General features: G+C 36.3%; 1 non-coding gene across 1 annotated transcript; it reads right to left on the reverse strand.

The window, feature by feature from the left end:
* Positions 1-11462: 11462 nt before the first annotated feature.
* Positions 11463-11569, reverse strand: LOC128283208 (small nucleolar RNA R71). Its single transcript, XR_008273550.1, has one exon. It is a non-coding gene; the product is annotated as a small nucleolar RNA R71 (small nucleolar RNA).
* Between the last annotated feature and the right edge of the window lie 1118 nt (positions 11570-12687).

Genomic DNA, 12687 nt, shown 5'->3' on the forward strand with positions numbered 1-12687 from the left:
ATGACGCCAACTAAGCTGAAAGAGTTAAAAGCACAGTTGCAAGAACTGACAGATAAAGATTTTGCAAGGCCGAGCTTTTCGCCTTGGGGTGCTCCTGTATTATTTGTAAAGAAAAAAGATGGTTCAATGAGGCTATGTATAGATTATCGACAGCTAAACAAGGTAACTATCAAGAATAAGTATCCTTTACCAAGGATTGATGATTTGTTCGACCAATTGAGGGGAGCCACTGTATTCTCTAAGATAGACCTAAGACAACTTTTAGAATGAGGTATAGCCACTATGAATTTCTTGTCATGCCGTTTGGGTTGACGAATGCACCAGCTGCCTAAAAATTTGAGGATGTAACATCGCAACATATCTTAAAGAATCTGAATCATCTGCTCAGACTAACCATCAGTCTGCGGGTGAAAAGCTATACTAAAGCTTAACCTAGTACCCAAGGCTTCTCCTAGTTTCTTCCAGAATCTCAAAGTGAATCTCGGGTCTCTGTCTGAAATAATTGATAGCGATACCCCATGTAATCTCACGGGTCTCTATCAGAAATAATTGATGTTTCAGTCTTTTTGCTTAAGTATGTTAAAATAAATGAATATTTAGAAATAATTTTTATTAATGAGTTTATTCAAATACAAGCATAATTTTTTATTTTATGTAAGTTATTTGTTTGTTATCTTGAGTGATGGAATGCTTGTATGATCATAGTATTATATAGTATTTGCCATGAAAATTTGATTTCTATAGAAATAGACATGTATGAAGGTTTAAGTCTTTAAAATTGACTTAGTAACTTTCTTAAGGTAAAATAGGTTATTCAATGATAATTTAATAAAACAAAAGGCCAATTTTATTCATTCATCTTCTACCTAGCTGAATTTAGGGCTTAGAAAAGCCATGAGAATAGTTTGAAGCATTCAGTCACTTCTCTTAGTGCATGTAAGTTCAATTTTGTCCCGTTTTAATTGATTTCTCTGTTTTTGATATCGTTGCAGCTTAGTCTAGCTAGCCTATGGACTAATTTGCAATACTGTTAAAGATTTAGGGTTTTTCTATTGTTGAATCTATATGTGTTTTGAGGTTTCTTGATAGGTTATGAATGTTTGATATGAATTATACAAGTTTTGTTAAGCGATATTTAGTAAAATGCTCAATTAGGGATTAAATTGAGAAAAGTTAAAAATTTGAGGTCAAAATATGAAATAAATAAAAAAATATGGGCTGATATGTGCACTAGGAAAATTTGGCTAGCATGGGTTGGTATTTAATTGCATGAATTTGTGATATTATGAAATAAGGACTAAATTATAAAAGTGGTGAAATACTAGGGGAAAAAGTGTAAATGTGTTTTAATGAGTGCTTTGGATTAAATTGAATAGAGAGGTAATTAAATAAGCTAAATTTGATTACATATAGATCAAGAAAAGCGAAATTTGGATCTAGATCGGGGGGAAAACAAAGTACTTGACTAATCGACGTATTTCGCCGTTTTTGCAACCAAGGTAAGTTCGTATGGAATAAGTTTTGTTATAAATGTATCTTAAATGATTTGATATTGTAGAAACTGTGAATATGATACTATGGACATGTTCGACGATGATTCGACAAATGTGAAAATCCCGGTTGAACCTTAGTAATAGATTAGGATACGAATGACATGTCATTAGGGGTTATTGTGATGTTGTGATCCGGGTGCTAGTCTTGTATGTCCTACTAGTGGCTGAGTATACCGGCATGTGTTGCGGTTTCTTGACAGCTTGTGTGAGCAGCATCGTGTAGCTACGTCTTGACTGGCAGCTTGTATGAGCAGGCCCGTTGATAGCTCTAGTGTAAACTGTATATGTGATACAAGATTGAGATAGTTTTGACTATATATGTGGCACTTAGGGTGCGAGTTTCTCGTAATCTGATAGTATTCCGAATGGTTCAATGGGTAAATGATAGATGTGGTTGAGTATGAGATTGATTGGAGATGGTACATGTATGTACATGAATAGTATAAGCTTTAAATGGAAGAAATTTGTGAAAGACACGTATAATCTTATGATTGAATACATGAAAGGTTTGTTAGTTAATATGAGTTACATGTTGATATATTCAATTTATTGAATTGTATATTTATAATCAAATTGAGTTTAATTCATACGAGCTTATTAAGCTATAAAGCTTACTCTGTTTATTTTATCGTGTTTTATAGTGATCTCGACGCTAGCTTAGATTCGTGGATCGGCGGAGACTTTGTCACACTATCCTACTATCACTTTGGTACTTTGAGATTATGTTCTGGTTATATGGCATGTATAGGATTTATGGTTATTTTAGTTATAAGTTGATAATGATTTTGGTCATTTGAAATGGCTTGTAAATGTTAAATGTTTTGGTTTGTTTATAGCCATGAGAGTTGGCTTGTTTAGTTGATGTGGTTATGTATATATCAATGTGCATATGGCTTGGTTATGTGATTAAAGGTGAATATGTTATGCTTGTTGATACATGACAATTAGGGGTACTAAAAGGTTGAGAATTGAATTTGGTATTTTGTGAGATTAAGCTAGATGATGCAAAAATTTGAAAATGTTCATATTGATGTTTGAAATTAGGAGATTTGATATGGAATTGAATGGTATATTGTGTCATTGTTGTGTTATGTATTGGTTAGAGTTGATTTAAATGCTCATTTATGCTATGTTTTGGTAAAATTGAGTTTGGTGTAGGTGTACACATGTTTGGGTGGCAAATTGGCTTGGTAAATACTCTATTTTTGTCCACACGGGCAGAGACATGGGCATGTGTCTCAGCCGTGTGTGATACACGGTCATGTACACGGCCGTGTGTTCCCTGATGTTGAAATTAAAATTAAGTCAGTATGCTCCACACGGCCTCACACACAGGCACTTGGCTTGGCTGTGTGGCATAAGTAAGTATACCCTACAGGTTTGGCATGGCCTAGCACAGGGCATGGCACACGGGCATGTGTGGCCATTTTTAGGGCACGTGATAAATAGTAATTTATACATATTTTTATCCCAAGCTTAGCGCATTAATGGATGGTTTCTCCTTAGATTTGGTGAATTCGATGCTCCTAATCCTTTAATTTCATGTTCTATACTTAGGTGAGCATAGGAGAGTAAAAAGAGCGAGAAACGGGCCAAAAACAGAGAAAAGGGACCCACGTGGGAAATTAACACGGCTTGGACTTCCTCACACGGGTGTGTCACACGGTCGTGTCCCTTTGGCAGGATCGAAGCATGACTTACACGGGTAGACTACATGCTCATGCCTGATCAACAGCCTTGACCACGGGCTAGAGTTATTGCACACGGGCGTGTCTGATGTATGCACACCCGGGGCTCCCTCAAGTGCATATCAAGATTCAATTGAGCTTCCAAAAGCACCCATAACTCGAGCTTGTGCTAAGCATTTCCTAGAAGCTGTTTTAGCTTCTAATGCAAAACCTTGGTTTGAAACAAGGGCCAATGCTCACAAAATCAGCTTGAAGCAACTATCCAAAGAACCCGTGCATTATTGGCAAGCTGATCCCAGCTCATTTCCAGCTCCTCGAGCTCCGTCCAGCTCAACTCAGCACATTTGAGCTTGTTTGAGCTCAACCGAGCTTACTTTCAGCTCGTTCTTTATTTCAATAAATTAAACTAAGTTTTAGTTTTATACTAATTAGTTTGCTACAGCTTATTAACGAAAATCCTAGCTCAAATAAGTTCATTAAATGTTTTCACTTAGTTTGAGATAGCCGAACTTAATGCTACTAGCTAGTATTTAATTAATGTGTTTAGTTTAGCTTAGCATGATGTTTATGATGCTTAGTTCATGTTCTTAACATGTTCAGCTGAATATACATTAGGATTTAATGTGTTCATGTTTCTTGTAGGTTCAGCCGAATGTATTGAGTACATTTAATGAGATTCATGCACGGCTAGGTACATGGAATATAAGAGTTCATGCATGAACGAATTTATGCATGGTGGGCTGGCTATTGGTGATCCCTAAGCAACCTTTTGGCCAAGAGTTAAGTTCCACAAAGTGACTGAATACATGAAGGAGCCATTAATGCAAGTACATGCATGGCTTAATACATCGTATGGAAGGATGCATGCACAACTAGTGTTCAATGGATGACATTTGAAAGAATTCATGTATTGGGGACGTTCATGCAAGTGGGGGTTATTTTATGTTCATGTATTTGAAGATTCACGGACTGTAATTAAGGAAGAACATGCATTGGGACGTTTCATGCATGTATCATGCATATCCAAGATGTCTATTCAAGTATTCAAGGTACATTCAAGCCTCATTCGGCCAAGGGAGATGTAGGAGTATTAAAGGGCTGCACATTCATGAATTATGGCTTTTCTTCTTGGCTAAGTATGCATGAATGCATCAAGTGAAGCAACATGATGATTCGGCCAATTCTTGCACCATCTTCAAGCATAAACCAAATTTTAATGCTTTTGTGTGAACATGTTAAATACAAATGTGAACAGAATTTAAGTTAGTGTGAACATCATAGATGCCAAATATCAATAGGCATCTTAGGCTTATAAATAGTTTGTTTATTTTTTTGTAAAAAGGACTTTTGCCAATTTGTTAATGAACATTGTTGTTGTAAGGTTACTTCCTCTCATATCTCGTACAAGTTTCGAAAGACTTCTCTAGCTAGTGCTAGTGGCGTCAATCGTCCTTGTTTGAACTTATCACCAATCTTGGTGTGGCATTCACCTATCCCTCTATTCATCATTTTCACCTTACCAATATAAGAATCGGGGTGACACTATTTAGTGTTGAATCATTCCTGACGTTAAGCTCGTTTTCCATCCCCATCCTTTGAGTTTCTTTCTTATTTTCACCAAACCGAGCCAACTATCCAACACCCACCTTTGCTATGTATAGCCGAACCTATTATTAAACTTACCTTTCTTCGAACCGTTCCGCTTATCCTATTCTATTCTTTTACTTCTATTACTAAAATTCGAGGCACGAACGACTCTCTCGACTACGATAGGGCAACTTAGTGAATTTGACTCAACCACCCGGGCCAGATCACATCATTTGGTATCAGAGCATGTAAAATGAGAGGCGCTGATGTTCGTATCAAGATCGAAATAGGTTCGTTGTGAAAAAAATTTGAATTAAAAAAAATTCAAGTTGTAATTTTCGTTTTTCTCTATTGTAATAGTGGTATTGTGAAGTATTAAAAAAAAGAAGAAAAAATCGAAATTAAAAAAAAAAAGAGAGAGAGAAGTGACCAAGTTCTTTTCTTTTGTTCCGATCGTCAATTATTATTTTCACCAATTTTTAACCCCTCATCTCCAAAACGACACACTACACCGAAGAAAATTTTTCTTTTAGCCTTCCCGTACAAAATTTTTCTTTTAGCCTTCCCGTACACCGTAACATCTTATCCCTTGTAACTGATTTTGAAGCCGACCCCAAAGCACCAAGACGAGTCAAGAGAAACAAACTATGAGGTTATAAGAGTAAGCTTGAGTGGTAAAAGGCTAGAGAGTGTGAGAGCATTTGAGATTTGAAAAAGCCTAAAAGCGAGGAAAACACGAGTGGAGTGCTCATCCATTATTTTCTTTTCGAGTGAAATAGTGAGGTTTGTGGTGAGGGTTTAATCTTTCTATTTTAATTTTTTTTATTTCTAAATCATGTTGCGAGAAGAAATTTCAGAATTTTATTTTCAGAATTTGTTGAAAGAGATGGAGTGCATCTCGATCGAAAGATCAAGCCTATCCAAGAAAAGCGAGATCATCGAGCAAGAGCCCAATGAGAGCAAAGTCGAGGGACAGATTCAAGACTATTAAGAAAACAATCGTCCAATGACTATTTTGGAAAAGACCTATATCATGATTCTTTTTCATCAAGGAATTCGAGATGAAATCAAACGAGTTTCGAGTTTGAAGCCTATTACGGTGATGAACGAGAAGGTCCAAGTAGATCTTCGTGTACACCAAGTTATTCATCAATGAAGAATCAATCTCGAAGAGATGATTATTGTCTGTATGAAGACCCCTCCTCTCATTCTCAGCGAGAAGTTTTTTATTTTGATTCCTTCTTGTATCCTTCCTCTTGTAATAAAAGCGAAAAAGCAAGTGAGAAAGAATTTGAAAGAAAAAAAGAAACAAAAGAAAAATGGTGTGAAAGAAAGCAAAAAGAGAATAAGAAAAAGAAAAATGAAATTGAAAAAGAAAGTGAAAAAGAAAAAGAGAAGGAAAAAGAGATCGAGATCGAGATCGAGAGTGAAAAAGAATGTGAGAAGAAAAAGCAAATTGAAATAAAAATTGAGAGTGAGTCTTCAAAAGGGATGAGTGAAAAAGAAAGAGAGTTTAAAAATTAGTTAGAAAAGGAAACGAACGAGAAAGATGATAGTGAGCAAGGACAAGTTAGGAATGTTTCTACTAACCCACATGTGAGTTGTCCTTGTGCTGTTTCTCATTTTTAGGTTTCCAAAGTATCATGTGACAAGTTCCCACTGCAATACTTCCCTGATGTGAGGCACTTCCATTTGATTGAAAAAGGTAAGGTCAATGGTGAAATCCAACCACAAGTGCTTAAAGGTAAGGAATCTTTAGCAATTGAGCCACGGCAAATAGGTTTGAAAATTGTCAATAAAATTTTTGAAGACTTAGTTTTTAAAAGATCGCCTATTTTTGACATAGCTAATTGCTATCCTTTGTTTGTGGTTGATAAACTCGTTCTAAGTGGAAGTATGAGGAATTGTTCTTTAGATTTGTTTTGTGATGGAAAACCTGTTGACGTTGTTCGACTAGGTCGACAAACACGAAATATAATCTTGCATGATAACGAGTTTTCACGAAAAGCATTTAAGTTGTTTGATTGTGGTGATTATGTGAATCATTTCATGCCTTTTGTTACATCCTTGAATTTGTGCAAATCTGTCTTGATGAACGTAAAGAGTTTTGATTATTTGATTCTGTATATGCACAATTCCTTTCGGATTGGTTTGTTTGATTTGATGACAAAAATGCAACCTTTGCTACATTTTGGATTATGCAAACAAACTCGTGTGTTCAAACCTGGAATTTATTATTTTGGTTCGATATGTGGGGAACTCAAGCATCCTAAATTTTGTGTGAATAATTTATGTTTACTTGATGCTTGGACTATGACTAAGGAAACTAAACTTAAAGATTTTGATTATAACTTAAAATTGTTCCTTGATCATTTTATGTGGCTGTATGTGAAATTCAAGTTTCCTCTCGAAAAGGTTTCTCAAGGATCGTGTGATGAGCTTCGACTTCAATACCTTTCTAAAGAAAGAAGGTTTGTCATGACTGGAAAAGGTAAAACTAATCCTTGTTTACCTGCTCAAGGTATGGTTTCTGGAATTTCTATTACATCTTTGTCTAATTCGATTAATGAAGAAAACAATAACGATGAAGATATAATTGTTTTGGTTTATGGACAAAAGATTCTTGATATGCGTGAAATTGTTGAGTTTGACGGTTATTTGCTGTCCAAATTACGTTGTTTAAGTACACAAAAACATGAATTAAATCTTTCTTTTCCATTGTTTGTTTATGACGGATGTATGCAGTTTTTGAAATGTCGCATGAATTCCTGTCAAAGTCACTTTGCTTTGCGAATACAATTTGAGATGCCCAAGCGAACTACAGACATTATGTTTTTAAAACCCTTGTTCGTTAAGTTTTTGAGTTGTAATGAAATATGTTTATTTGATAGTGAAAATGGGATATTGTTACTATCTTGTTGTAATTGTCTTAAGTGTAAGATGACTTGCTTTTATGACCATTTGGATAAGTTTGTGCTCTATAATGATTCTCAATTGGTTGCAAGTTCTAAGATGTTTTTGCAGCAAGGCATGATGCGACAACTAAACACATTTATACAAGAACGAACAAGTAGGCATCTCTGTTTCAAAATTAACCGGTGACTCGACTTGAGGACAAGTCACTTTGAAGATAGGGGGAATGATGTATGCACGCCCGGGGCTACCTCAAGTGCATATCAAGATTCAATTGAGCTTCCAAAAGCACCCATAACTCAAGCTTGTGCTAAGCATTTCCTAGAAGCTGTTTTAGCTTCTAATGCAAAACCATGGTTTGAAACAAGGGCCAATGCTCACAAAATCAGCTTGAAGCAACTATCCAAAGAACCCGTGCATTGTTGGCAAGCTGATCCTAGCTCATTTCCAGCTCCTCAAGCTCCGTCCAGCTCAACTCAGCTCATTTGAGCTCGTTTGAGCTCAACTGAGCTTACTTTCAGTTCATTCTTTATTTCAATAAATTAAACTAAGTTTTAGTTTTATACTAATTAGTTTGCTACAGCTCATTAACGAAAATCCTAGATCAAATAAGTTCATTAAATGTTTTCACTTAGTTTGAGCTAGCCGAACTTAATGCTACTAGCTAGTCTTTAATTAATGTGTTTAGTTTAGCTTAGCATGATGTTTATGATGCTTAGTTCATGTTCATAACATGTTCAGCTGAATATACATTAGGATTTAATGTGTTCATGTTTCTTGTAGGTTCAGCCGAATGTATTGAGTACATTTAATGAGATTCATGTACGGCTAGGTTCATGGAATATAAGAGTTCATGCATGAACGAATTTATGCATGGTGGGTGGCTATTGGTGATCCCTAAGAAACCTTTTGGCCAAGAGTTAAGTTCCACAAAGTGACCGAATACATGAAGGAGCCATTAATGCAAGTACATGCATGGCTTAATACATCATATGGAAGGATGCATGCACAACTAGTATTCAATGGATGGCATTTGAAAGAATTCATGTATTGGGGACGTTCATACAAGTGGGGGCTATTTTATGTTCATGTATTTGAAGATTCATGGACCGTAATTAAGGAAGAACATGCATTGGGACGTTTCATGCATGTATCATGCATATCCAGGATGTCCATTCAAGTATTCAAGGTACATTCAAGCCTCATTCGGCCAAGGGAGATGTAGGAGTATTAAAGGGCTGCACATTCATGAATTATGGCTTTTCTTCTAGGCTAAGTATACATGAATGCATCAAGTGAAGCAACATGATGATTCGGCCAATTCATGCACCATCTTCAAGCATAAACCAGATTTTAATGCTTTTGTGTGAACATGTTAAATACAAATATGAACAGAATTTAAGTTAGTGTGAACATCATAGATGTCGAATATCAATAGGCATCTTAGGCTTATAAATAGTTTGTTTATTTCTTTGTAAAAAGGACTTTTGTCAATTTGTTAATGAACATTGTTCTTGTGAGGTTGCTTCCTCTCATATCTCGTACAAGTTTCGAAAGACTTATCTAGCTAGTGCTAGTGGCGTCAATCGTCCTTGTTTGAACTTATCACCAATCTTGGTGTGGCGTTCACCTATCCCTCTATTCATCCTTTTCACCTTAACAATATAGGAATCGGGGTGACACTATTTAGTGTTGAATCATTCCTGACGTTAAGCTCATTTTCCATCCCCATCCTTTGAGTTTCTTTCTTGTTTTCACCAAACCGAGCCAACTATCCGACACCCACCTTTGCTACGTATAACCGAACCTATTATTAAACTTACCCTTCTTCGAACCCTTCTGCTTATCCTATTCTATTATTTTACTTTTATTACTAAAATTTGAGGCACGAACGACTCTCTCGACTACGATTGGGAAACTTAGTGAATTCGACTCAACCACCCGGGCCAGATCACATCAGTGTCATATGGGTGTGTCCCTGCCGAGCCCAAGTATAACCCTATTTGGAAAAGGTGAATTTTGAGGGCTGTTAGGCATTCTAAAGCCTATTTAAACACCTAAGGAGGCACTGAGGAAGGGGGACACAGAGTAGGAGGCAAGAAATTACTCAAGGGAAGCCGATTGGTCCATCTCAGAAGCAGGATCCATCATCAAGACTGAAGATCTCCCTTTAATTTCCATTCAGGGGTTTTGGGTTTTCTTTATGTTTTGTATTCATTATTCTTCTGAGATGTTTTCTTCTATAATTATGAACTAAACCCCCTAAATACCTAAGGGGAATGAAACCTAAGACGGATCTTATTATTATTATTTGAATTGTATGATAAATGTTTGACTTGTTCTTAATTATGTGTTCTTAATTCTTGTTTTAATATTCTAGGATATTGATTTGAGTTAATGCTCTTATTTAGAGGAGGAATAGACCCTGTTTAAGAGTAAATTTTTCATAATTAAGTGAAGTTGATTGCACGCCTAGAGATAGGGTGATAAGATTTTTCCGGATTAGGGTGAAACCTAATAAGGGGATCTGTAGATCGAGTTAATGCAACACTAGGTGTTAATTAGAAAGAGATTTCAATTAATCAACCTAGGGTTAGATGTTATTAGTCTTGAGAGAGATAATAATATAACTTAGGGATTTCTACGGATCAAGTTAAATGAATAAATCGTCTGATTCAGAGTCAAATAACAAGTGAAGTCTAGGTGGATTTTTCCTTGGGTATTGTTTTAATCAATCGAATTTTCTCAAAAGCTTTTCCCTAATTTCTCTCTGTGCACTTTGAGTTTAGTTAATTAATTTAGGTAAACAAATCTCTCAAATTTTAGGTTAGATAATAAAAAGAAAGTAATTACTAGTACTCTTGGTTCCTTTGGGTTCGACAATCCGGTCTTGCTAAAGCTATACTACTCTTCGATAGGTACAATTGCCTTCATCGTGATAATAGTTAGTTTCAAGAATGATTAATTATAAATATTTAAAATCTGTCGCGAATATCACGTATCAAGTTTTTGGAGCCATTGTCGGGGAACTAAAATATTAGCAACACTCGATTTTTATTACTTTAGCCATTTTACTTTTATTTCAATTTAAATTTTTATTTTTTTTCTAATTATTCATTTATTCTCTTTTGACAGGTTTTTCTAGTTTATGACCAGAAGAAACCCGTCAGGACCATTACTGTTTGATAGTGAGATCGATCGCACAGTTCATAGAAATCGAAGAGAAATAAGGCGAAGCTTACGATACAAAGAGGAAGAGCAAGAGGATGATACTTTTACCACAACCGAAGAGATGGCTGAAAACTAAGAAAATCCACTACCTCCTGCGATTGCTGTTAATTAGAATCCTGCTCTACGCACTATGTATGATTATGCTAAACCTTCTTTAACAGGAACTGAATTGAGCATAGTTAGGCCTACTGTTGCTGCAAATAATTTTGAACTGAAACCTAACACAATTCAAATGATCCGACAGTTTGTTCAGTTTGATGGTTTGTAGGACGAGGATCCCAACGCTCACTTGGAAAATTTCTTAGAGTTTTGCGACACTTTTAAAATCAATGGCATTTCTGATGACGCCATTCACCTTCGGTTGTTTCCCTTTTCGTTGAGGAATAAGGCTAAACAATGGTTGAACTCGTTACCACGAGGGTCAATCACTACTTGGGAACAAATGACCGAAAAGTTTTTATTTAAATATTTTTCGCCGTCTAAAACAACCAAATTATGTAATGATATCTCTTTTTTTGTACAGATAGATTTAGAAACACTTTACGATGCATAGGAGAGATACAAGGACCTTTTGAGAATGTGCCCTCACCATGGGTTACCACTTTGGCTACAGGTTCAAATGTTTCATAATGGCCTGAATCCTTCGACTCGACAGATGATCGACGTAGCCGCTGGCAGAACCATCAATAATAAAGCACCTGAAGATGCTTATGAATTTATAAAAGAGATTTCATCGAATAATTATCAGTGGCAAGTCATGAGGACAAAGCCAACAAAAGCAGTCGGCGTTTATAACATCGATTTAGTCACCATGCTCTCTAATCAGGTAGACTCTTGAATAAGAAAATTGATGGTTTTCTTAGTTCTTCACAGGTTCACCCAGTAATGCAGTTCGAAGCAAGTGGAGGTGGATCAAGCAATTCAGAATACCCACTCTATGGCCACCACATGGAGAACGAGTAGTTAAATTACATGGGTAATAATCCTCGATCTCAAAATGATCCTTATAGTAATACTTACAATGCAGGTTGGAGGAACCACCCAAATTTCTCATGGGGAGGCCAAGGGAATCAGAGACCACCACCTCCAAGCTTCCAACAACCACCATACCAACAAGAGAAAGAGCCGAACCCTGAGGAGATGCTAACAAAATTCATCTCAGTGTCAGAAACTCATTTCTAGAATACCGAGACAGCCCTTAAGAATCAACAAGTGTCAATCCAAGGGCTCAAAACTCAAATAAGCCAACTCGCCAAACTGATTTCTGAACGACCACATGGTAGTTTGCCGAGTAATATGGAATCTAACCCAAGGGTACAACTCAATGTGATTACCACTCATGAAAAGGAAGGGTTAGTTGAGCCTGTATCAGAACTGAGGCAAGGCATTGTGGTAAGTTAAGATAAAGGTGAGGTAGTCAACAGTGAGCAAAGAATGGTAAGTAAAGAGTACAAACCGTGGGTGCCATACCCCAATGCGACAAGGAAAGACTGTACAGATGAACAATTCGGTAAATTCCTTAAACTATTAAAGAAATTACATATTAACTTACCGTTTATCGAAGCTCTCCCGCAGATGCTAAACGTAGCCAAATTTTTAAGAGAGCTTCTTACAAACAAACAAAAGTTGGATGAGGTGTACCATGTGGAGTTGAATGCAGTTTGCTCAGCCATATTACAGAATAAGCTACCCAACAAGTTGAAAGATCTAGGAAG

The sequence above is a fragment of the Gossypium arboreum genome, chromosome 10, assembly GCF_025698485.1.
Source record: "Gossypium arboreum isolate Shixiya-1 chromosome 10, ASM2569848v2, whole genome shotgun sequence".
Classification (NCBI taxonomy): domain Eukaryota; kingdom Viridiplantae; phylum Streptophyta; class Magnoliopsida; order Malvales; family Malvaceae; genus Gossypium; species Gossypium arboreum.